The sequence below is a fragment of the Myotis lucifugus genome, unplaced genomic scaffold (assembly GCF_000147115.1).
Source record: "Myotis lucifugus unplaced genomic scaffold, Myoluc2.0 scaffold_103, whole genome shotgun sequence".
Classification (NCBI taxonomy): Eukaryota; Metazoa; Chordata; class Mammalia; order Chiroptera; family Vespertilionidae; genus Myotis; species Myotis lucifugus.
This window is the reverse complement of record NW_005871151.1, coordinates 2,654,173-2,681,037: the sequence shown is the minus strand read 5'-3', so window position 1 is coordinate 2,681,037 and position 26,865 is coordinate 2,654,173. Positions and strand designations below refer to the sequence as shown.

General features: G+C 47.8%; 1 protein-coding gene across 1 annotated transcript in view; it reads left to right on the top strand.

Moving 5' to 3' along the window:
- LOC106697798 (ankyrin repeat and BTB/POZ domain-containing protein BTBD11-like) overlaps positions 1 to 26,865 on the top strand; it is a 160,087-nt gene that overhangs the window by 764 nt on the left and 132,458 nt on the right. The gene's annotated exons all lie outside the window — the stretch shown is intronic.

Below are 26,865 nucleotides of genomic sequence, written 5' to 3'. Positions count from 1 at the left end.
GGTCACCTGATAACTTTTTGGTTCCCAAGTTTTTCCGGGACTGATGGTCCGGCGGTCGCATAGGGCTATCCTCCCCAATTTCGACTTGCCCAGCTCGTGCCGTTTGGGGAGCCCTGTGGCAGGGGCTGCAGCCATTGCCACTTGACTTAAGGAGCACCACCAGGGGCCCAGGCAGGATGGGAGTGGGGCGGGGTCCTGGAGGGGGAGGTGTCAGTGTAGGGCGTCGTTTTCAGCAGGTTCTGTCATTCTTCCCACATCCCCCCATAAATGGAGGCAGGAGCTGGGTGGAATTGAACCTGCAGTTCTGGCGGCGGAGGGGCTGGGGCTGGGGGCGGGGGGGGGGGGGCTCTTGTTTTCAAGAGCTCGAGCTGGCGGTCCTGCCTGTTTGTGAAAGCCGAGCTAGACACTTCAAAGCGTCCATTTTCCACAGGAAATGGTAGAAGCGTAACTGGAGAGTCTAAAAGCGAAATAAAACTTTGTTTTCTATTCGGCGGTTTGGCCGGAGGTTGCGTGGTTGGAGCTGAAATGCAGTCTTTCTGGGCAGATTTCATTCATGTTGCTGCCTGTCCGTTTCCCGGGGGCAGAAGGGGAGGTGGGGCGGGCGCGGCCGGGCCTCTAGGGGGTACCAGATGTGTGCATGCGAGTGCGTGTGTGTTGGTGAATCTCTACATGCGCGCGAGCGTGTGCGCGGCCGTGCGTGTGTATGTTAGGTGTGCCTGTGAGTGCGCGCAGGAGCGAGCAGGCACGCGGGGGCCAGAGTCTCCAAGAGAAGCCCTTCGGAAACCCGCCCTCCAGCTCTCGGTCCCTTCACCTGGCTTCGATCACCGTTGGGGGCGGGGAAGGAAGAAGCCAAGCGGGGGTGTGTGGTTCTGGTGGTGTTGGGGGGTGGGGAGGGCGGGGTCGCGACTTCCGCGTGGATCCGGTAGACTCTTTGCCCGAGCTCTTCCTCCTCCGCTGCCGGCCGAGGGCGCTACCTTAAAGAGAGGGTATCTCTGAGGCTTTCCCTCCCCACCCACCTACCCACCCGCGAGAAATTCCGACCGAGAGGAAAACACCTGGGAGAAGGCATTGGTCTTTGCGTGTGTTTGTGTAGAAGGGGTTGGATACACCTGCAAAACCCAGGCGCTTGGATTGGACCGTATTGTTCCTAGCCCCACGAAAAGCGCAGAGGGGCTGACATTTCTTCCCACTGCGTGTGCTCATCAGCCTTGTTCTTAGCTCCCCCATCACAATCATTCTTTACTCTTTACTGCCTCTCCTCCCCCAGGGCCTCCTCACCCCAGTCCTGATCCCCTGCTGGAGTTGGAACCGCCTCTTATTTTTTTCCTCAAGATTTCCTTTGGCAGGAAGATGCAGTCCCCTTGGAGGGCTCGAGTTTGGGAATCCGAGCCCCCTGCTCCACCCCTGTCTGCCATTCTCTGGAAATGATGGCTTTGGTGACTCCCTTTCCTCCTCCGGGCCTCAGTCTCCACATCTGTAAAATAAGGGTGGAGACCTGTAAGACACCCCCAGGTCCTCTGGTAGCTCCATCTGTTTGTGTTCATAGCCTATGTTTTCAAGCTGGTTTGACTTTTATGGTCTTCAACATCTTTTAAAGACAATGTTTGTGTTTATCCTTTTGGGAGTGAGTATAATTTAAGGAAGGAGAAGCCCACAGCGCTGGTTTTGGGCAGGGTGAGTGTGTGGTGGTTGGGGTTTGCTGTCATCACAGCATTTCCCACAGAGCTTAACTCCTGGGTTTCAGGGCCCCTCCAGCCATCTTTTAGAATGAGATGTCCTCTAATTTCATTGTGATCTCTTCATCTCACTTCCTGGGCTTGTTTAAAATGTCAGGCCATCTATGCAGAAAAGTGAAGGAATGAATGATTAACTTCTTCCGTGTCTGAAACATACCTTAAACATCACACCTGTTTCTTAAACTGTTTGCATGGCAGTCTTTCCATGGTCTGCAAGGCTTATGAAAGAGCTCAATGCCTTACATAATAATTTTTTTTCCCTTTTGACTCAGTAGCATCACTTGACCCATTCATGTGTGAATTCATTTGTCCAGCAATATTTATTGAGCAATTACCAAATCTAAGGACTGAGGAAGGAAGTAGTGAGGTACATAGGCAATGACAACAGGCATCCTACACTACTCTGTATGTCAACCCATCTCATCTTCAACATTGCTTTGAAAGGGTACTGCTATTATCCCCATTATACACAAGAGGAAACTGAGGCACGGGGAACTTAAGTATCTTCCTTAAGTGTCTTGCTCTTTAGTGACAAATGACTTCCCTGTCTTCAGGCAGCCCTTCCTGCCCTTTATTACATACACAGTGTGAAGAGACCCTTCACACCCTGATATTCTTCCTGTCTCAATTTATACACCTTTTGTTCCTACCAAACTGAACTGGACAGTGCCGGGTTTTACATTTTCACATCCCCTGCCAAGCCTAAGAGAGGGCCTGGTACACAGTTGGAGCTTAGTAGATGCCTGTTGAGTTGAGCAAGCTATTGTACTATATTATACAATGATGTCCTGAAAGAAGCTATGGATTTTTTTAGCTTCTTTTTAAAAAAATACATATTTTTATTGATTTCAGAAAGGAAGAGAGAAGGAAAGAGAGAGATAGAAACATCAGTGATGAGAGAGAATCATTGATTGGCCGCCTCCTGCACACCCACCTCTGGAGATGCGCCCTTGGCCAGAATCGAACCTGGGACCCTTCAGTCCTCAGGCCAATGCTCTATCCACTGAGCCAAACTGGCTAGGGTAGCGGTTCTCAACCTGTCTCGAACAACCCTTTCACAGGGGTTGCCTAAGACCATGGGAAAACACATATATAATTACATATTGTTTTTGTGATTAATCACTATGTTTTAATTATGTTCAATTTGTAACAATGAAATTGGGGGTCACCACAACATGAGGAACTGTATTAAAGGGTCGTGGAATTAGGAAGGTTGAAAACAACTGGGGTAGGAGAAATTTTTAGTTTCTCAACTCATCTTTCCAAGTCTCTCTTTTTTTTTCTATCTTGGTTGCCCCTTCTTCCTGCCATCTTTGCACCTGTCCACCCTTCGAATTTGCTGCCAACGCCTGAGGAAGCATGCAACTAGTCATGTGGAGATCAAGTCAGAAAATAAAAGACAATTGGCTTTAAATGAGGGCTTGGTCACTCTCAAAACATCACAGGCGTGGGCTTAGGGCAGTGGTCGGCAAACTCATTAGTCAACAGAGCCAAATATCAACAGTACAACGATTGAAATTTCTTTTAAGAGCCAAATTTTTTAAACTTAAACTATATAGGTAGGTACATTGTTATTAACTTAATTAGGGTACTCCTAAGGCTTAGGAAGAGCCACACTCAAGGGGCCAAAGAGCCGCATGTGGCTCGCGATCTGCAGTTTGCTGACCATGGGTTAGGGCATGAGGTTTGTGGCGAGTGTTTTACTCTTTAGAACTTGTTTTTTTAATGTTGATTTTTAGCTGTTTGGAAGAGCTGAGGACCCCAGTGAGCACTGCATTTCTCTGGGCTTTTAAAATTTGGCTTGGTTGATTTTGTTAAAGCTAAACAAGGAGCAGACAGAAGTGTCTCACCATGCTGGTGTATGCGCTGGTCATGTTACCTGGTAAACCCCTTCTGAGCTGGCCAGTTTGCACTCATCCCTGAAGCCTTGGCTCAGGAATGATCTTTCTGGCATCTCTGTGAGGACTTCCTTGAGAAACCCCTCCCCCACTCCCCATACCTGGCCCTTTCACACCTTTGCCCCATTCCTTAAGAATCCTGACCCTGTTTTAAGTGTTTCCCCATCATACCTTGGCACTTCTAGTGTAAGCTTGTGTCTTATTCGTCTTTGGTCTTTGTTTCTCCTTCCTTATCACCCAGCACAACACCTAGCACTTTGTAGATGCTGAGTACTGTTTGTTGAATGAATATAACTGGCCCATTAAATCTTTGGGGGGTAAAATTTGCCCATCAACATCTATAATCAGCATCTGTAAAGGCTTCTGAAGTCAGACTTTTTGAATTTCAAGGCTGCCATTTTCTAGCTGTGTGTTCTCAGGTATGTGTTCTAACCTCTCTGAGCCCCAGAGTTCTCAGCTGTAAAATGAAAGCAATAATTATGAGGACCAGATAAGATTATATATATATGTATATAGATAAGATTATATATATATGTATATATATATATATATATATGTATATATATATATATATATATTCCAGTCTGGTGCCTAACACATGGTAGAGGCTAAAATCCAGACACAATCATGTCTCTTACTTCTGTCTCATCCAGATTAACTGGTCCCAATGTGTTCAGTGTGGATAGAGCCATCAGTATGCAAAATTTTTAAAGGATCCCCCTTCCCAATAATTCCAGCATCAAATAATTCAGTGTTCCCACCTCAAGGATTGACCCTATGGGCACAGCACCACTGCCTAAGTTACAAAAAGATTGTTTGGGTCAAATGAAAGTAGTTCATTTTTTAAAATATATATTTTTATTGATTTCAGAGAGGAAGAGAGAGATAGAAACATCAATGATGAGAAAGAATTATTGATTGGCTGCCTCCTGCACACCCCACAATGGGGATCAAGCCCACAACCCTGGGCATGTGCCCTGACCAGGAATTGAAACATGACTTCCTGGTTCGTAGGTTGACACTGAACCATGCTGGCAGGGCAGAAAGTAGCTCATTTTATTTGTTGTATTTTTTAAAGGCATTGTTAATGAAGGGGCACCAGGGAACTTTCCGGGGTGTGAGAAATGCCCTTTATATTAATAGGGGCGTGGGTTCAGAGGTATATGCTTCTGTCCAAATGCATTGCCTTGTAAATTTTAGATATGTGCATTTCACTGTATTGCAAAATATACTTCAGTAAAAAAGAGGACATACAAAAAAAGAAAAGCCGTAGGCATCCTTGAGTGAACTTTTGTTTTAAGTGCAGAAAGAGTCTGGAAGAGGCAGTATGGCATGATAAAAGGGAGAGACCTTTACACTAAGAAAGTTCTGGCCTCAGAGTTTGGCTCTGCCACTTTATAAAAAGTGACTTAATTTTGCTGAGTTTGGTTTTCTCATCGGCACAGAGAGGATTGCCAAAAAAAAAAAAAATGGGAAGAAAACTCAAACCTACCACATAGAGTGATTAAAAGTATTAAATCAGATTAAGGATGTGAATACATCTGCCATATAGTAGGTATTTGATAATAATGGCTTCCTTAAAAAAAAAACAGATTATTCGGGCTGATGATAATAATAATGCTTTGGGGATTTTTGAATAGTCTCTTTCATTTCAGGGATCCCCAATCACTTTATAAACATTAATTAACACAAGCCCTTGTCTCTGCAACACTTGCTTGGTGGGTAGGGTGATTTTCAGATCTTTGTTTTACTGTTGCCCCATAGATTCTGATTCTGCACTAAATTCTCATTCGGCAGCTTTCCTGACCCTGGACTGGTTGTGCTGTTCTGTGGTGCATTGTCGCTGTGATGGACAAAATGTCACAGAAGAAGCCTTGCTCCTTACAAAGAACAGCAAAAGCTGTCTCATGAGCCCGCCACAGCAGTGTCTGTGCTCACAGAGCAGGTTTTTAATTAACTAGCTCGGTGTCAATTAAAACTTGGAATTTGGGTCAGTGGAGGGTTATTTGGTTTTCTATACAGACTTGCCAGTTCAGTGGTGGAACCTTTGCAAGTAGGGTGTTTCCTGACATGTAAAAGAGAATTAATCAAATGAAACAATGAGGGACTAACCTGGAGACCTGGAGTCCGGGGCAAGCTTCCTGAAGGCCTTTGAGTAAGAGGAAGGCCTCTAATTCTGGGTCTGCTATTATTTGTGACCTTGAGCCAGGCACCAAACTCACCTATAAAAATGGATCTGATTATCATCTGTGGTAAATCCAAAATAGTAATTGACTTCGGAGTCGGACACAACATAACTTGCAGTTTTCCCTATCTGTAAAATGGGTATAATAATAATAATAACCACACTTGTATAGTGCTTATTATGTGCCAGGCACTGTGTTAAGAACTTTATATATTATAATCATTACAGTTACATTAGCTATTATAAAAGACAACCCCAAAATCTTCAGGAGCTTAATACAATAGAAGGTCATTTATTACTCAGATTGGCACAGAGGGGTAGAGGGGGAGGAGGCAGGAGGGTCATTTAGGTAACAAGACTGATGGAGAGTTTGTCTTTTTTATTGTCAACACCTGACCTTCAGTGTCTTCCTGCACATTCATCCAGCCACCAGGTGAAGGAAGAAGAGTGTGGAGAATCTTAAGAAAGTCAGAGGGTGGGTGGGTAGGTGGGAAGAGATCAACCAAAGAACTTGTATGCATATATGCATAACCCATGCATAGCACAGACAATAGGGTGATGAAGGGATGGGGACCGGTGCGAGGGGGGGGGGCTAGAAGGGGTCAATGGGGAGGCGGTAGGACATATGTAATTCTTTCAACAATAAATATTTAATTTTTTTTTAAAAAAAGGTCATTGTGGGTTAAGCCTGCAAGGGACCTCATCACTTGTGCCCATATATCATTGGCCAGCTGTATCATCAGCTCCCTGGCCACCAAACATGTATATGCATTCTTCTTCTTACACACAACACATGTTTGCCTTTCCACATTCTGTCCAATCCCTGCTTCCAACTTCAAGTTCAGGATCTTTGAGTGGATTTCTGTCCTGTCTATTGGAGGGTGGCTCCTCATGGTCCAGGGACCCATGAGCCAAAAGAGACAGTTATCTGTGCCCCTATACCATATTGGAGGATAATCCAGCAGGAAAAGACAATAGTGGAAGACACTGGCCCTTCATAGCAGTTATGAAATCTTGCCATGCAGGCACCGTGTGTGGGAAGCACTGTGTGCCCTGGAAGTGGGTGAGGTTCCTTGCTTAAGCCCTCTGTGAGGAAGTGCCTGGTTCATTGTTCTTCATGCCCCTGGCTCTGTCCATAGGAGGGTTTTCTTTGTCCCTTGTTCTTCTTGACCATGCCTGCAATGGATCTCGGGGTCTGTGGTCTCCTTGAGGCTCTAAATCTTTTGTAACCTAGTTCCTACCCTTGAACTTTTGAGGCCCAAGTTTTAATGCTGTAACAGTAAAAGACTTGAAATCCAGGCCTATAGATTTTGCCAGTGCAATCCTTACAACAACTGGAATCTTCCTCTCTGATGTCTAGTGTGCCAGTAGCCACACCTAAAGTTATTTCCTAGACCTTTCTGAAGCCTGCATTATTTCTTCACTTTCTTAACTCCATGCCTCTCTTTCTCTCTCAACTTAACGCCAGCTACCTTGAGGCCATGAGGCTTAGCTGGGAAGCTTATCCCCTGAGTCTGATATTTCACTTAAAAGTCTTCTTAGTCTTTTTTTTTTCTGATTGCTTGGGGTCTAGAAATCGATGTCTTTTTCACCTCTCCACTCTTCCTTTCCAATTTTACTTGCAAACTGGCTAATGCATGCCTGAGTTCCTCTCTTTCTCGAATACCATGCTAAACTAAACTCAGCCAGGGACACTCAGCAAACTCTATTACCATTATTTTTTCAAATCTCTTTCTTGAGAGCTTACCGGCTCAGTAGGCAAGAGTTCTGCCTTCTAAGTTTTCATAGATTATAGTTTAACCAAAAATTTTACTGCTGCATAACACAGGTCTCCAGTTTTCCAGTCTCTGATATAATAACCCGCTACCTGACTTCTAAGCCAATGCCGCATATTTCAGCACCCCACTTATTAGTTAGGGTAATGCTAGCTGTTGTTATATCAGATAAACCCTAACATCTTCGGGCTGAACACAATAAAAGTTGTTTTCTTATCCCTGTTGAGTCCGGTTGATAGCAGGGGAGGGAGGCACTCTGTTCCATTTATTGAGTGAGAGGCTTCGACCAGACTTTCAGGGTTTGACCACTTACCAGCTGTGTAAAACCCAGCATTGGGCAAGTTCCCTAACCTCTCTGTGACTCGGTCTCCCCCTTGTTAAATGAGAATGATAATAAAACCGAATTCATAGGGTTGTTGGGAAGTACCTGGGCATGTAGAAATTGCTTAGTAAATGTTGGCATTGCTGGATTTTGTTATATTCATCATGACCTTTTCTATAGGCACCGTGTTAGACGTTAAGCAACATGGTTCCCTGCCTTCATGGAGAGTGCAGGCTGGTTGTGCACTGTTTTTTCATCAAATAATCATGCAGATGTAACTTTACACCTGTGATAGTTGCTACAAAAGAAAGATGCATGGGCTTGTAGGAGTCTCTACTGAGGCTCTTGATGTAGTCGGCAGAAAGGGAAGGCTTTGCTAAGAAAGTGAGGCTTGAGTGAGGCTGAAGCATGGCTTATTTGGTTGAAAAGGTAGAAGAGTACTCTGTGAATACAAACAGGATGTGCAAAGGCCCTGTGGCAGAAGAGAGCATGATGAGGAGAGTGGCCAGTGTGGCTACAATGGGAGAATGAAGTGAGGGGAGTGGGTAGGGTTGGACCAAGCATCTGCCAGATGAAGGAATTGTCTTTTCCCAAGGACACTGGAGTGCGTTGACGGTTTTAAGGAGGGAGATGACATGATCAGATTTGTGTCCTAAAAAGCTCATTGTAGATTGCAGTGTGGAGAGCAGACAGGAAGGGGAGGGTGACTACGGGGAGGCCAGGTAGGTATTTTCACCCCCATCTTATACCAGATGCTTCAAAGTTGAAGATAACTCCTCTCCCTGTCCTCATGATTATTGGCAATTCTGCTTTATTTGTTTTTCCTGATGCAAAGCTCTCCCTTTTATCTCCCCTTCAATGCAGCATCTTCACTTCCCAGGTGGCATTTCTGATACAGGGAGCAGAGGTGCAACCCATCAAAGCTATCTCCAAACCAAAAATAACCCTGTCTAGCCAGACACTTCCCAACCTCCGATGCTCAAGCGCTTGCTTTCATTCCTCAAGGTTGGCACAGTCACCTGCGGCTCTCCTAGGTCAGGCGTTTAAAACTGGCTTGCCTCTGTATTAGAGAAATATGTTTATTTTCCCAAAGTAGTGTTGTGGCTAAGCCAACTTGACATAAACAGAAAGGATCTGAATTCCTAATCCCGGATGGAGACTCGTGTCGTGTACATTATTGACTCACTCAGATGTCTAGTCTGGTTGGTGCTATGGAAAGGAGTCCTCTGTGGTACATTGTGCGATCTAACCAAGGGCCTGAGGTCAGGCGTCGAGGGTTCACATCCCAGCGTCATCCCTGGCTGGGCCCCCTTGGGCAAGCGCTTCTCTCTCAGCCTCAGTTTCCTCGCCTGTAAGAGTGCCCACCAATAAGGGGTGTTTGGGGAGAAAACAAAATACCACGATGTCTCTAAGCACTTAGTGTGGCAGCTGTTATTGTTGGGTGTCTCCTTCTCCTCTCCTCTGAAACCTCTATTGCAGCACTCCTCAGGTTATACGGAATAGGCCATGCACCTGTTCACCTTTACAGGTCAGACTGCTTCTTAGTCATCTTTTTTTTTTTTAATATATTTTATTGATTTTTTACAGAGAGGAAGGGAGAGAGATAGAGAGTTAGAAACATCGATGAGAGAGAAACATCGATCAGCTGCCTCCTGCACATCTCCTACTAGGGATGTGCCCGCAACCAAGATTCATGCCCAGGAATCGAACCTGGGACCTTTCAGTCCGCAGACTGACGCTCTATCCACTGAGCCAAACCGGTTTCGGCTCTTAGTCATCTTTGTATCTCTATGGGCCGCATGTGGCCCAGAATCTGAAGTTAAATGTATTTTTTTTTCAGCAAATGCATGTGGCCATAGACCATAAACTCCCTGTGAGCGGGGATATTTGTCTGTTTAATTCACCACTATCACCCCAACACTTAGAACAGTGCTCTACTAGGGATGTGCCCGCAACCAAGATTCATGCCCAGGAATCGAACCTGGGACCTTTCAGTCCGCAGACTGACGCTCTATCCACTGAGCCAAACCGGTTTCGGCTCTTAGTCATCTTTGTATCTCTATGGGCCGCATGTGGCCCAGAATCTGAAGTTAAATGTATTTTTTTTTCAGCAAATGCATGTGGCCATAGACCATAAACTCCCTGTGAGCGGGGATATTTGTCTGTTTAATTCACCACTATCACCCCAACACTTAGAACAGTGCTTGCGCGTGGTGGGCACTGCATACGTATTGGTGGCCTATGAAGTGAACCAGAAATCAGTGGAACTTCACTCACAGGCAAACCAAGAGCCCAGTGCTAACTATTTGCTAACTGGCTGGGAGTCTTCCCCTGTATTTCTAAATCCTCAGCCCTGAACATCTCTCCTTTTCAAAGCTAGCTTCTCTTTGAAGAACAGAAAGGAATGGCGGCGCATTATTCCTTTATACCCACTCTTCCTGTGAGACGGCCCCTCGCTCTAATTCAGAGTTTGAAAGCTGCGGCTGCCTCACCTCTTGGATCTTAGAGCTGGGAGAAGCCTGCACAGTTCTCCTGGCGCGGCCCCGCTGCCTTCCGCCTGCCTGGGTCTCTCATCGATGTTTATAACTATCTCTCTCCCTTCCTCTCTGTAAAAAAATCAATAAAATATATTAAATAAATAAATGAAAGTGGAAAGTCCTCACTTCATGGCTGGGCCTGGACCCCAGTTCTCTGAATCCTTAGGTTGGTGTCTGCAATGCCACGCTGTCCTGGAAAAAAAAGAAACAAGACTTTGATCTCTTTCCTTAGTTGTGATTAACAACTGGTCCTGTTCATTGTGGTCCGCCATGTGTTAGCATCTGTGCTGAGCACTTTCCCAATATTCTCTCAGCTTAGTCCCTCCAAGCCCACCGATGAGATCAGTCTTGTTAGTTTCACTCCACAGCCTGGGACACTGACCCTGAGAAGCTAACAAGACTCACTCAAGGCCCTGCAGTGGGGGTACAGGAGCCTGGGTTCCTACCCTGCTCACCTGGCGTGTCATCAGCAGGCTGTCCCACTCACCGTGTTGGCTGCCTGTGGCAGGAGAAATCCGCTATTAGGGGAACAATCAGTTTAATCAGATTGGCAATGCAGAACTGTAAATATAAAGCAACCCCTTGTCCAATCTGCCCCTTTATGACTCATTGTTTGTGGTTTTGATGGTCTCTCTCCATCTCTCCTTCTCCTCCTTCATTCGGGAAATAGTTCAGCATCTACTAAGTGCCAGGCCCTGGCATAGCAAGAAAAGCGCGCACCACTGCCAACATGTAGTCCAGTTTTGTGATTGGAAAGACCAAAACCATTTGTTTTTCTCTAGAACAGCATGACACTGATTGATTCGAATACTTAATCTGAGCCGGTTTAACCTAATGTTCCTATTGACTAACTCAGGTTGGCCTCTTCTTCCCCCTTCCCCAGGGGACAAACTCACCTGCCAATTGAGTGGAACTGAAGCAAGGGGCCACAGGAAGGCAGGAGGATGATGCTTACTATTTTTGAGGCCATACTGACTGTAATTTTGAACCCGCAATGCCGTGTTGTTTATTATTCATTCTTTAGACTTGCACAGTTTACAAAGTCTCATCAACCATTGCTATTAATATTCCTTACAGCCTGTGTGGTATGTGGGTGGTATGCATATCCTAATTTTGCACAAGAGGAAGCCGAGGGGTGGAGTACCTTGCCCAAGGTCACCAAGTAGGTGGCAGGATGGGCATCTGCTTGACTTTCTGTGCTTCCTGATGCCACTCTTTCCGCATTGGTGTGGCTCATGTCTTTTGAGAACCTGGACTGAGTATCTCAGGGACAGGAAAAGAGCACAGGGGGTCCGACCTGAAGACCAATCAGGACGTGGAGGTTACCCCAGCTCTTGGCCCCCAACCTTTGGTTGGAACCTTGAGTCTGCTGACCCCCACTCTTCTAACGTGAGCCTTGGGAGGGGAAGAGGCTCCTATGGGCCCCCCAGAGCATTATGACATGGGCTTCAGTTGCTGACACTTGAAGTCCAGGAAGTCCATGAACATCCATTAGAAAGGAGAGGGGGCACTGTGAGAGGAGGATCCTGGGAGCTTCTGCTGGGATCTGCAGAACACAGATGGCCCCTGAGCCATCTTCCCACTGGCCCAAAAGAATGGACCTCCATCATGGGCTGCTGGCGTGTGTCTCCCCCAAAGCCCCATGGAACTTTCTAGAGGCATCTGGCCCAACCTGAGCAAGCTCTTTCTGAGGCTCACGAAGCCCCAGGTGCCTCAGCTCAGCTGTAAAATGCATCCTGTTCCCACACAAAAGAGGCCCCCCATGTGGCACTGGGTGGGGTGTAGAAAGATGAGGGGTGTCCAATGGGAGACAGGCTCCTCCCCAGGTTTCCAACCTTTCTTGTTTTCAACGTGCCAGAAGTTTTCCATTGAAAAGACAGTCACAACCAGAAATCCTTAGACATTCTATTCACGGGGTGTCTGTTATAGATCTTAATCACTCATCATGTTTCCTTAAAGTTAAATGAGTTTTCTATGAAAGGAGAGGTAGGAGGTTATTGATTGTGCATCGTCTGGCAAAGAGCTTCAGTGTGTTTTCATTTGGAACAAGCCGGGGAAATATTTGTTAACTGGAGGATTGCTGGCAAACAGGTAGCCTGGTGGTGCGTGGTGTGTGTGCATGTGTGCGTGCATGCATGTGTACACATGTGCGCCTACATCAGCTCAGCTAAATTGTCAGAAACTAGACATTTGCCACAGCTTCTAAGTTTAGGTTGAGTTTCCATAGCTAAAATTTTGTAGACTGTCAGGTAGGTAGTTTTAATGTCTTCCTACCCTCTAGCCTCCCCATCTTTGGAAGCACCATCTCATCCCCATTAAATGTATATGATGGCTGGAAAAAGTGTGTAACTGTTTTTTTTGCTGTGTATATATCCTTCCTATTTTGCCGTGGGCTCTGATTTCTCTGCCGTCATCATATGTCCTCAGGAATTCTTGCAAACTGAGAAAAATCCAATGAGCCAAATGCAATTCGTGAGGTTGACTTCATGTTACGGGTCTTAGCCACTTAATTACACGGGAATTAATTATGGCTTTCCTGCTTTCTTTTCATGTTTTGGAACTGATCGCTTTCACTTTTAAGGCAGCAGATATTTTTGTAGGCTCAGGAAGAGGCCCTGAAACTGAGTTACCTCATGGAAAAATATGGTCCACGTTGAGATGGTCCTCAAAAAGCTTACTCTGACAGTTTCACCGTCCAACTGAGGCATTGCACAAGGCATTGCACACGTGTGCGTACACAAACACACACATTCACACTCACACACGCTCACCAATGCTATGCAGTCATTGAGAGCATTAGAATCTAATACAAAACCAAACGGTGAGTCTTCCCCTGCCTCTCCCTGCTTCCGGTGGATGGTGCCATGTGGTGTCTGAGTCTGGACAGGAAGTTTGGTTCTATGGGTGCTTGGGCTCAGAGATGTGGAATGAGCCACAGCTGGTGCCCGCAATGTGGTTCCGTGTTTATACAGTTCACCGGTCCTTCAGCTACACGGAGCATCCGTGTAGCCCTGGGGGGTTGATAAAGTGGCCAACCTTCCCATTTTAGAGAAAAGGGAAAAAACGAACAGCAGGCCAAAAATCACTAGGCCCGGGAGAGTCACCAGAGACTTCCCAGATGGAGCCCTTCTCCGGCTCCGCCACTTCACAGTCGGCATGTTCCCAGCTGCGTTTGCAAAGATGTGCCAAGTGTTTTTTTAAAAAACAGGAATTTGGTGAAAAGAAGCAGAAAGGCAGAGCCGTGCGTCTGTTCTTGGCCGGGCTGGGTGCTGGCGAGACAGCGATGACTGTGATGCAGTTGGTGCCCTTGAGGAGGTCGCACCATTACTCAAACCCAGGATGTTGTGGGCTGTGAGGGTGGCTGAAGACAGACCCCAAGCCCTGCCCCAGGTGGCTGGGAACTCTGAGCAGAGGAGCCAAGGATGTCCTGTCACCACATGTCTGAGCTCGGTCACCTGCAGTAACTGGGCCACACTGAGCGGCAGGCGTGGCCCAGGATGAGTAACCGTGGCTGTGCCACTGCCTTGCTGAAAGCCACCTTTATCCCCCTTCCTTCTAGCTCCGCTTAGTAATTAGGTTAAACACCTACCTGTGGCGGGTCATGTGCCAGGAACTGGGGGTCTAGCAGTTGGACCACTGGACCCCCAACCTATGAGGCTGTCCGGGAAATATAATCGTTGACCAAGCAATTGGATTACAAGATCCATGGGACTTACCAGAAAGGGAGGAAGAGGGTATCTTGTTTTTTGCTCTGTCAGATGAGGGAGGAGGAGTTGGGTTGTTGATGGTTTTCAGCTTGATGGTGACCCTTTAGATTGGAATGCAGCCTTTCTGGGAACCTCAATCTATAAAACATGAAAAAGCACCCACTACCAAATGGAACCCAGTTTGAAATTCAGTGGGTGAGCTTATCCATGAGGAGGCTTCCAGGGGCCCATGCTGTCCTAGAATTCTGTGACTTCATGATGACAGGTGAAGGCCCTTCCATGCCAAGTCATCACGATCTAGTGTCTGGAATCCGCAGCTGTCGTTGGCTTAGGCTAGATATGGATGCCAGGCTCCCTCTCCTTATTTCACTTTTCAGGGAGGAAGGAATCTGACTGTAGAAGCTGCCATCCGAGGAGCCTGCCTACAGCGGGGAAGAGGAGGGTTGATGTGTAGTCGACTTGCTATGTCCCGCTGGCTGTCCAGAGTGACCCTCAGCTGTAAGGGCCATGGACACTGTCATTCCATCTGCCACATTGGGCAGAGCCACCAAACTCCATCTCCGCTCAGAATGTCCCACAGCCAGTCTCCTTACTGGACCTCACCTTAGTCATGTTCTCCACCCGCTCCTCGCCCCAGCCCAGCCCTCCGGACACTCTGATCCGCCTCACTCTGATAGTGTTATTTCCCCATTGGCTGCAGGGTCAAGTCCAAGCTCCTCAACTTGGCACCTCCTAGTTGTGCCTCAGTGGGACCTTTATAGCCTTGCACACTCCCCTGAACACTCACATTCCTCATTCTAAGCTCCTGCTCAGGCCCTTGTCCACCTGGAATGGCTCCTTTCCTCTGCTCCTCTCTGCTGCACTGCTCCATATCAAGCCCAGCACCCTTCCTGGGGTGGGTGGCCCCTGAACAAGCAGATCTTCCCTTCTTTGAAATCCCTCAGCACCGTCTTGCCATCTGAAATGTTTCAGCTGTAGATCACAAGATCCTTTTGTTGGAAACCTTTTGCTATGGCTGTGGCCTGCCTCTCCCTTTCTACCATTAGCCCTTTGAAGACACCATCCGGATCTTCCAGTTCTTTTGTCTCTTTTTCTGTCTATCACTTGATCAATTCTCCCCAAATTAAAGCACAAACCCATGTATTCAGTTAAAGCGTTCTGATTGCTACAGGTGGCCAGAAGTGAAGGTGTCATCCTTGACCAATAAGGATTTTAATTTGTCACTCTGATTTCAGCATACATTTGGCAGCTAGTATCAGAGACCAAACTAACAGTGGCTTAAATAAGCAGGGAGTTGATTTTCTCTCCTATAACAGTCCAAGGCAGGTAGGAAGTCCAAGGTCAGGAATGTGGTTCTACAACATCTAGGCTCCTTTGTATTTCTGCCCTGCTGTCTTTAGCACATGGTTTGCCTTCTCAAGGTACCCTCTTGGTCCCAACATGGCTGTCACAGCTCCAGTCATCACTTCTACATTTTAAGCAGGATGAAGAATGACCAAGGGTGGGGGGGAAAGGGTGCCTGCCAGTGGAATCAGCCCTTCTTTTAAGGAGCTGCTCTGATACCCTCCCCAATAATTCTATATATAACTCTTGGGCCCAAACACCATTTCTCCAAGGGAGGCTAAGAAATTTATTTCTTTAGCTGGATATATTTTTCCTACCACCACTACCCAGTCAGAGTTCTTTTAATAAGAGGGCAGGAAGGGATATTGATTGGGTTGGCAGCCTGCAGTGCCTGTTGTAACTGGTGAATGGCACCTGTTGTATTTCAGGTTGAGTAGGTGCCTATCAAAGAAGGCAACGGATATTTCTAGTCCATGTTTTGCAATTTTCTGCCAGTAAATTCTAGAACTTTAGAGGTCAGGTTTCTCCAAGACTTCCTCCTCAGACAAGTAGGTGTATTTTCAATGACTCGCCTTGAGCCTCCAAAGTCTCTGAATTGTAATTGGCCTCATGACGGAGTAATGGCCAGTGCTGTTGTCATGGCCTGCTCATCCTTTAGCCCTGAGCATGGTCCTGGTGTTCTGGATAAGGATCTGCTAAGGCAAAGGTGGAGCTAGGCCATGCCCTCTGTATTACAGTCATTGTCCCCAGTATTTGATAATGAGCATAGTCTTGATTCCATGCAACTTTGAGCTGCAGCACAGATTGAATGTACCATTTCTGTAGGTTTTAACAGCCTGATTAGTTTAAGAAAAGTGAATTCTAATTTTTTAAAAGGACTGATTTGCTTTTAAAATCACTCTGGTGGGTAAAGGGACTCAAAAAGAACTTAGCCTGGGACCAGAAAGCACCCCACCTCCATTTCTGGTCTGACCATGTTTATTTCCAAAGGAAGACAGTGGTTTTCCAGTCTGGTTGCTCACCAATAAGCGTTAGCTGGAACCACCCTTGCTTTTACCGTTGCTCACGAGGTCCTCTCTGCTGGGGAGGGGAGTCCCTTTACCCACTTCGGTTACTATTTTCAGGGTTTTAGTGTTTAGGGATGAGTGTGAAGTGTCTTGTTTGTGAATTACCATGGACTCAGGGTTGAACCATGGGTAGAAGCAAATGAAGGGTGAACTAGAGATACCACCCCCAGTGAAGAGATGGTCACCCACTGCTGGCCTCTGCCATCTGTTCAGCTAGAACAGCTCTTAGAGTCAACATGTAATACATTCTGAGCGTTTCACAAGATGTTATCTCATGCAGTCTTACCAGCAGTCCCATGAGGTATGAGCCGTCCTTGGCCCAGGGAGGCCCGGCGAGGTGACATGACTTTGTCTAAGGTCCCATCTTCTGTAAGTAGCCAAATTGGAACTCACACCTGGGGCTGCTGAGATGGACTTTATGCTGCTCCCACCTGGCTGCTCTGTACACCTGGAGAGTCCGGTTGAAAAGGGCCTGTGCTCTTGAGCAGGGATTTCTACCAGGGCCTGGCGTAGGTGGCCCTGAGGTCCCTCAGATTCTGAGTTTTTGACTTCAGGGAAAATGGAAGGTCTGGACTTGGATGGGGCTCAACTGAGAGGACTTTGTGAAAGCACCCCCACTGAGGGAAGTTGGGGGTCCATGGGAGGGGAGCGCCCCAGGCCAGAGAATGGCCTTTATAATGGTCCACTTAGCCCCATCTCTCAGCTCCTGGAAATATCACATGACAGGAAGCCCTTCAAATTGAGGCTGCTCCTAACTTTTAGCCAATGAAAAGTGAACACAATTTTTATTGGAGACAGAGAGACCTAGGCTTGCCAGACCCTGCTTCTGGGTGCCCGGGAGTAAGTGGCCAAGGCTATAGGGTTATATCTCCTTCCTGCAGGGAATGAAGGCATTTATCAGGGCTTCCTAGTACCAGACACAAAAATGGGGTACTTTTATGCAATGAATTTACAGTGACTGTCATAACTGGCAATATTCCTAAAATGTACTGACGGTAATTGCACTTTTGTTCCACCCCTATAAAAGTCTTTTGTTTAGAGCAGTATATAATATTCTGTAAATCCCCATGTAAACTCGACCCCTCCATTTTTCACACGGGCCAGGTAGTAGCTTCGGCTGATCGCTGAAGACATTTGGCTTTATTTACAGAAGTCGTCCTCCTGGCTTGGGGAAAATTTAATCAGTCTGAGCCGTTCAATCAATCGGCTCAATTTGATCAAGCTGACTATGAGCCTCACCCAGTTCTAGGCTAGGAGAGATAAAGTTAAAAAAGCCCAGCTGGTATACTCAATGGTTGAGTGTCGACCCAGGAATCAGGAGGTCACAGGTTCAATTCCTCGTCAGGGCACATGCCCAGGTTGCGGGCTCGATCCCCAGTAGGGACCGTGCAGGAGGCAGCCAATGATGTTCCTCTCTCATCAATGTTTCTATCTCTCTATCCCTCTCTCTAAAAATCAATAAAAACTTAAAAAAAATAAGATGGAGTTCCTGTCTTCAAGGATGTTTCCATGAACTACTGTTGCATAACAAACTAACCAAAACGTATAGTGGCTTAAAGCAAACTTTTTTTTTCTCCCAATTTTGTGCCTCAGGAGCCTGGGAAGGGCCTGGCCAGGCAGTTCACCTCTGACGCATGCCTCTGGGGTAGCGGGGGCTGGAGGATCTGCTCCCGCCATGGCTTCCTTGCTCATGTGTTTGGCACCGTGATGCTTTCCCACCCATTCTAGCCTCATAGCATTTCGTCTCCACATGGCTTGGGCTTCCCGCAGCGTGGAGGTCTCAGGGTGCTTGTCCTTCTTCTGTGGTGTCTGGCTTTCGAAAGGCAGAAAGTAGAAGCTCCCAGGTCAGTGACAGCGACATCCCAAACTGGCACAGCGGCACTTTTGCCCCTGGCCAAAGTGGTCACAGGCACAAAGCACAACTCACTTTCAAGGGCGTAGGGAGAATTCCACGCCTGATGGGGGAGTCGCAGGGTCACACTGCAGAAGAGCAAGGTCAAATTGGGCTGGGAGAGATGGCTGCTGTCATCTTTGGTGAAATACAGTCTGCCGCGAAGGGCACGAGGATGTGCCATTTAGTAAGTCATAATTTGGGAAATAACCACAACAAAGACAGCACCAGCAAGCTGAGAGAGGAGCCCAGAGATGGAGTAACAGGCTCGCTAATGGGGTGGGGATGGGGAGAGGGTCAGAGAAGTCTCCCGGGACCAAGAGGCAACTGGGCAGCGTTTTGCAAGGTGACCAGTTTGTGTGTTCCAGGCAGAGGGAACAGCAGGTGTGCAGGCATGGTGGTGGGGTCCTCACGAAGGGTTTACCCCAGAAACAACCCCAACATGTCGTTACCTGTATTCAGTCTTAGTTGGATTTATGTTGTGTATGTATATGGATATGGGTATATACATATATGTGTATGTACTTATGTATGTCTATACAAATGTATAGATATATATACTGAAACATAGGCACTCCATCTTGTTCCCGTAACCTCTATGTTGTAAAAACTGCTGTTTGAAATTTTCCACTAAACATCAATGGTCCTTTGTTCTGTGAATTAACTCTGCTATTCTTGGCTTCTGTAAATAGGAAAAATAAGCTCAATTATCTGGCCTTGCAAGCCGCTCTGCTGACATAGGGTCTAATCTGTCCCCGGTTAGTCCCATGCCAGGTGTCTTTTGGTTATCTGAATTGTGCTGTGCTCAAGGCTACAAGCCTCCTGCAAGATATCTGCTAAGCATACTGCCCCCCCCCGCCCCCATTCTAGTACATAGGGCTCTTTGAAAAGCCTGCCAAAGGTCCGGAAGCCCCATATTTAGGAGACAAAGAGACCAGGAGTGTATAAAGGGAAAGCTTCCTCCATGTTGCTTTGCTCAGACTTTGAGAGGCAACTCCTCTGAGATCGCTGGCGTAATAAAGACTCCAAATTCGGCTTACTAAGGCGGCCTCTGTTCAGCTCGCCGATTTCCAATATAACAATACTTCCAGGCAGAGACCTCCATTCAGTCTTTCACTCAGCAAATACATCCTGAGACCTGGTGTAAGCCAGACAGTGTTCCAGGTGCTGAGGGTGTGGTGGTGAAGGAAACACAAGTGGCAAACAAAGCAGACCTGCTCACGGAGCTCACACCCCATAATGGAGCCCAGAGTCACCACTGAGTATTTCATATGTGTTGTGATTTCAGGTAGTGCTGAGCGACACAGTAGAGGCCGCAGGGGATGCTATTTCAGACAGGGCAGCCAGGAAGGCCTCTTGGGAGGTGGCACTTCACAGAAGCGAGGGGTGAACTTGGGCAGAGAGGTCCAGGCAGAGGGGACAGCCAGGGCATGTGTGAACTGCCTGGGCATCTGTCTGCCACCTTGCACCAGCGTTCTCTGTAAATCTGCCCGTTGGGCTCTCTGAGGTCACAGGGCTAGATGAGGGTGGGACTGACCCCATGTCCCGTGCTCTTTGCTGTTCTGAGCAGGTTGGGGATGGTCAGCTCCAGACCTTGATCTCCAGGGCGATGGCTTCTCAGGGTGGTAAGCAGCCTGCCCTGTCTGGATTCCACCTCTCCTCTGTTCCTGGCACCCGGAGATCTGTTTTCACTTAGGGAGAAAGTGCAGTGTTGTTCCCAGGAAACTGGCCCTTTCCCAAGAGGAGGAATGTGGGGTGAGCAATCTCGATAATATGGAAGTGTGGCTGGGATTCCAAAGAGGGAGTGATGACTCAGAGGAAGGCGCATGGCAGGTTCCCTGGCTGCTCACCTTCTGCACACATGCCTGCATTCATTCGTTCGTTCATTCATTCATTTCCCAAACATGCATTGAACATGTCGATGGAAGCATGGAGATCTAGAGGCAAATTCGCCCTACCAGCTACAGCTGTGCCATCTCAGCAAGTTGGTTAGCCTCTCTGAGCCTTTGTTTCATCAACTGTAAAATGGGTCTAATACCTATTTTTCAGAGTCATGGAGATTCAATGAGAAGAAGCCCTGGGGGATAGGATTGTCAGATTCAGCAAACGAAAAGGACAGGATGCCAAGGAAAGTTTTGAACATTTTTAGCATCAGTTACGTCCTGAATATTGCATGCTTATCTGATGTTCAGTTTTAACTGTGCGTCGTGTATTTTAACTGGCAGCCCAACCTGGGGATAAAGATGAAGGAAAAAATACCTGACCTTGTGGAGCGCAGACCAGCGGGAGGACAGGCATGTAGAACATAATCGCAGAGCAGCACCCTGTCTGTGCTCATGTCAGAGGTACAGGCAGGGTGCCGTGGAAACAGACCTCCCGCTCCGGGCTCTTAAGAAAAGTCCAGAATCGCCCTTGCTGATTGCTGGCATGCTTGTCAGACGTCCCCGGTGACCATGGGACTGACACCAGGACAGCACAAAGCACATTCACAGTGAGTCAGAGTTCCAGTCGGCTTTTCCATGGAGTAATCTGGGCAGATGAACTTGGTTTTCTTCCCTCTCAAAGCCAAGGGTGATTTCTGTTGATCAGGAAACAGACGATTTCTTTCTTCTAGTCATTTTCTGTAGATCATTTTAAAATCAAATGAAGTTAATTTAGAGGAAAAAATCACATTGTGCCTGACTTTATAGAATGGGCATCTCTCAGATAAACAGCTAGTAATTCATTATTCCGCTTCCCTGGAGATCTAGAGGCAAATTTGCCATGCGCCGCCCAGGCCTCGAATAAGAGATCCACAATTGGATCTTTGACTCCAAGCTAGCATTTACCCAAAGCCTCTCTTTGGTAAAACGGCAAGCATCAAAATTCTGGGAGAACAGGTTGGGGATATTTTTTTTGAAAGGCGAATGAATGGCCTGGTGTTGACCTGGGTCTGAGCAGCATCCCTGAAGGCTTCCTGAATTTTCCCAGACATGCCAGGGGGTGTTTTAGGTTGAGGGGAGCCTAAAAACCCTGAAGGCCTAAAGACTGGAGTCCTCTCCGCTGCTCGCAACCATCTCTAGAAACCAAACCCCTGTGAGGTATGAGTTTCCATTGCACCTCGTGAGGGCGGGGAGGGAGTCAAAGTGAGGGTTTGTGCAAAGGGGAAAAAGGGGGCCTGGGCCTGAGTTGGCGGGGAGAGGGGGGTGCATCCAGGGTTATGAAAAGCATTGCTCAGTGACAGCATTCGCAGCTCATTGGAATTGATTTGTACGTGCCAGGCACTGTGCTAAGTGCTTGTCATGAGGAATCTCTTTGATCCTCGCCCACACCTCAGGCAGTAGGTGTCTGGGTTCCCATTTTCCAGCTTGGAGACCCAGAGGGTTGGAATGACCTGTCCAGGACCACCCAGCTGATTGCAAAGCCCTTGAACGTGACCCCTGTGTTCCAAGGCATTTTGCCATCATGACCTTCTTCTAAAGGAGTGTCCCACTTGCTCCCGATACTTCTGTCCCCTCTGCTGCTGTAGGGGTGGGAGCCTTGGCCTGGCTTCTACTGCCCCCTTCTGATCGGCCACACGTGCATGGCTTGAGTGGAGTCGTGGGGCCTCCCTAAGTGAAATGTTGGCTCAGGCGGAGTTCGTAGGAGTCCTTCCCGAATCTGAAATCCCGTGTGTCCTACGGATGGCAAACCATTTTATTTTATTCACTCGCCACCTCCATTACTTGACTAATTCGTTCAATAAATATCTCCTTCCTGCCAAATACCGTAGGTGCCCCAGATACAATGGTGAACAAACAGCCAGTCCTGCCCTTGCAGAGGTTGGGGTCTAGGGCAGACAGCTGAGTAAACAGGCTGTTACGGTGCAGGGTGGAAAGAGCTGTGAGGAGGGAGGGGCAGGGTGCCATGGGGGCACCGTCTAGGACTTGTGGGGTCAGGTGAGGCTGCGGTGAAGGGAGGGACATCTCGAGGGAGCGGTTTGTGCAGAGGGAGGAGGGCACGCAGGGAACGCTCAGGGCATGGAGGGCCTTGCTGTCTGGCCGAAGGATGGAGTATGGGGTGGGGGTGGGGTGGGGGAAGGAGGCAGTCTGAAGGGAAATAGTGTGCAGAAATAGACAGGGGCCACATTGTTTGTTCTCAGAGCAGTAGGGCTGCCCTGGGTAGATCCCCAGGTGTGTCCTGCCGGCTAAGAAGGGCCCCTCCACTCACCAGGCAGTGGGCTCCAGTGCAGGGCCTGTGTCTGCCCGGAGGATGGTGCCTTCTGCTAATTCTTATCAAGGAGACTTAAGGGATGATGCTGTCCTCAATATCAGGTACAGGTGGGAAATGGGGAGTGGGGTGGTAATAAGCAGAGAAGAGGTGATGGCAGCCTGAGAGGCCATTGGGACGGAGAGAGCTGAATGGATTCCTGATACTAAGCAAGTCCATGGCTTGTGTGAGTCCCGGGATCTCATCGTCTCCTGTGAGTTAGGTGAGGAAATTCTTCAGGAGCAGAAATGCTAACTCATGGAATGCAGCTGAGAGGATGTATTGTCCCCAGGCTACCGAGAGAGCCCGAGTTAGGTCTGGTCCCCTGCTCTCTCGCTCATGCTCAGCCATTTGATTCAACTGCAGGAGGCCCTTTGGATGATGGCCATGTGGCCCAGTAGCCAGACTCAAGGCCACGAGTCAGGAGACTCAGACGTTCAGCTCCTCCCAGGCTGCTCGCTCTTCTGCCTGCCTCTCTTTCATTCCATCTTGATCCGCAAACGTGTGGGGCGTCTGCTGAGTGGCTCTGTGCCCAGCGTGCTGGGGGTTCAGAACCCTCAACGCCCAAGGGGTAGTGGTGAGTAGACAGGCAGCCACGAAAGGCTCCCTGAGAGATGCTCAAGGAATGTTCCAGATTATTAGTACGTAGGGAGGCAGAGCATAATGGATATTGATATGGGATCTGGGATCAGACAGAACTGGGTCCAAATTTTTTGGAAAACATTTTCCAGCTATAATCCTGGGCAAGTCACATAACTTCTCTGAGCCTCAGTTTGCCCGCCTGTAAAATGGGGAGAGTAGTACTTAGATGGTTTGCTTTAAAGGTTAAATAATTCAAGGCATATAAAATGCTTAGCATGGTAGTATCTACTAGAGGGTAATCACTTTTAATATTGATCAGGGTAGGCCATTTTTTTTCTTCAATTTCGGTATATAGTTCTATGAGTTTTGACAAATGCATGGAGTCATGTCACCAACTTCACAAAGAAAGTTCTACTACCTCCCCAAAGTCCCTTGTCTTAGCCCTTTGTTGTCAGACCCTCCTCATACTCTTTTGTTCCTTGTGGCGGTTTATTAATCATTTTTGTAACAACTTTCTTGAGATCTAATTTACATACCATACAAGTCACCTATTTAAAGTATACATGTCAGTGGTTTTTAGTATATTCATACAGTTGTACGACCATCATCAGACACTTTCATCACCCCCCAAAGAAGCCCTGTACCCTTTATCAATCACTGCCATTCCCTCTACCTATCCCCTACTTTCCTGCCCCAGCCCCTGACGACCACCAATCTACTTTCTGTCTCTATGGATGTACTTCTGGACATGTCATACAAATGGAATCATATACAACCTGGTCTTTTGGGACTGGCTTCTTCTACTGAGCCGAATATTTTTAAAGTTTATCCATGTCGTAGCACGTATCAATACTTCATTCCTTTTTCTTACCAAGTAATATTCCATTGCTCGGATATACCACATTTTGTCTATCCATTTGTCAGTTGATGGACAATGAGGTTGTTTCCTTTTTTTGGCTAATACAGATATACCACATTTTGTCTATCCATTTGTCAGTTGATGGACAATGAGGTTGTTTCCTTTTTTTGGCTCATATGGTAATTCTGTGTATAACCTTTTGAGAAACTGCCAGACAGTTTTCCAAAGCTGCACATCCCACAATCCCGCCATATGGTAATTCTGTGTATAACCTTTTGAGAAACTGCCAGACAGTTTTCCAAAGCTGCACATCCCACAATCCCGCCATCAGTGTCCGAGGGCTCCAATCTCTCCACATCCTTGACAACACTTGTTAGTATCTGTAATTTTAGAATATGCTTTTAGAGAGGAAGAGGGAGGGAGAGATAGAAACATCAATGATGAGAGAGAATCCTTAATCCTTGATCGGCTGCCTCCTGCATGCCCCCTATTGGAGATCGAGCCCACCACCCAGGCATGTGCCCTGACTGGGAATCGAACCGTGACCTCCTGGTTCATGGTGGACACTCAACCACTGAGCCACTGGTTAGGCAGTATCTATATTTTTTATTACAGCCCTCCTGGTGGGTATGAAGTGATATCTCCTACATAAATACCATTAACCCATGACAATCACTGCTTTATTCTTTGGCCCTATCGTTTTGCCTTTTCTGGAATGTGATAGCTGTGATCAGACATTTTGTAGCCTTTTGACTCTGCCTTCTTGCACCTACATAACATACTTGCAATTCACCCACGTCCTCGTGTTGCCCATTGTGGCTGCATTGAGTTATCGTGGATGATGGCTGTCCCACCCTAGGAGCCCCTGCTCTTCCATGCAGTAAAGCTTGAGAGACCCCTTTGCCCAGGTGACTCAATGGCTAAGTTTCTTCCATTGCCAGGGGCTTCTATCGTGTGGGAGGCCTTTGTCAAGTCTCCCTAGGCTGCCAGCCTTGTAGGAGACCCCGCCTGTTCTTCCGGCAGGTCCCTCTGAGCTGCAGAGCTGAGTCTGAGGTCAGAGAGCTGCAGACACTGGGGAGGAGAGACCCAGCAGGATGAGGATTTCTGGGTGTTGTCTCTGATGAGCCATTCATGGCAAGAGGCCTCCGATGTGGGCAGCAGTCCAGTGAGACAGGTGGGGCCTGAGCCACCAGGGCAGCTGCTGCTTGAGAGCCTGGGCCTCTGCTGTCCGCCTGTTTCCCTTCTCACCAGGGAGCCCCCAGGGCAAATTGGGCTCATAATCAAAGCCATTTTCTCATTCCTTATCTGTTTCCATGGCTGACTTCCAGCTCAGGGCTTTGAACACTTGCCACCTCTCCTCTGTCCTCTACCCGCCCAAGCACAACAGTTTTCCAACTCTCCAGCACAGGCCCAGGGAGAATATGATGTAATGATAAAATGGTAATGAATTTGCAACTACCATCAGAAGCCACGAGGTAGGCATAATCACTTTCAACGGGAAGGAATCAAGGTCTTAGGGGGGAAAATAATTCATTCAGAGCCACCCGACTAGTGAGCAAGCAGGGCTGCGACTTGAATCCTCACCTGTGCTTTCATCCCCCGCCAGCACCTCAGACCTCAGTCATTTTCACACTGCGTTCCCGAGTTCCTTCCACCACCTGGCCTTTATGTACCTAACACTGTCGTTATCATCACCTTCCCACATTTTGTTCATCAAGACCATGTCCAGCGCACAAACAGTTGTGGCACAGAGGGTTTCTGTCCTGGCTGTATTTTTTGGTGTAATATACATCGAAATAAACACACAACTCAAAATAAAAATGTTCATCTACCTATCGCCTCAAACCAGCCCCTGTCCGCCCGTGACACGTGGACCAGGCTTCGAGGGAGGCAGTGGGTGCTGCGCAGCGATTTGCTCACAGGTCTGGCTCCCTGCCTCGATGGGGAGTTACAAGTGGGCCGTGCCTGGGATTTCATCTCGGCATCCTCAGCATCATGTACTGTGACAGACTCATTAGAGGTACATGCTCCATGATTAGTGAGTCGATGACAGAATGAATGCAATGATCAAGGGGAAGGGGAAGAATGAGTGGCGTTTCCCCCTTCCTCACAAAGAAAACTAGAAGGAAAGCCTCTTCCCGTGATGTTGATGCGACGGGGAGGCTGGCGGGGAGCGGGGCCTCAGCAGCAGGCGGACAGGAGTGCTGAGAAGCCGCCGTGTGAAGTCCTTCGGCCCTCGCAAGCTCTTGGCTTTGGGGGCTGTGGACGCTGTCATCTTAAGTACACTCCCTCCGGCCACTTTTATCTCCAATATGGAAGAATCGGCCTGCATCTGGTTGTTTCTCTAGCCAAACGAGCTCCCACCCAGGGTGCTACTTGCTGCTGTCCTCCCTCCTCCTGCTCTCTCCCCAGAGTCTGACACACTCCAGACAGACTGTGCATCATTCCTCCGGAGGAAAACGTAGCAGCAACAGGCTCCGCAGCAGCCGAGACCCCAGAGCTGCAGTTAGTATTTGGATGAGTCCACAGATCTGTCTGTGAACCAATCAGTCAACATTTATTGAGGACCTACTACGTGCCAAGCACTGGGCTCAATGCCCCTGAATCCTCTCATACTTCAGAATCAGATCCTCCAGGCCTAGGCACTAAAGCCAGACTTTCTGAGCGTACAAGGAAAAACTCAGCTCAACAAATGTTTACTGAAGCTCAGCCATAGGGGGGCATCTGAACTCGAC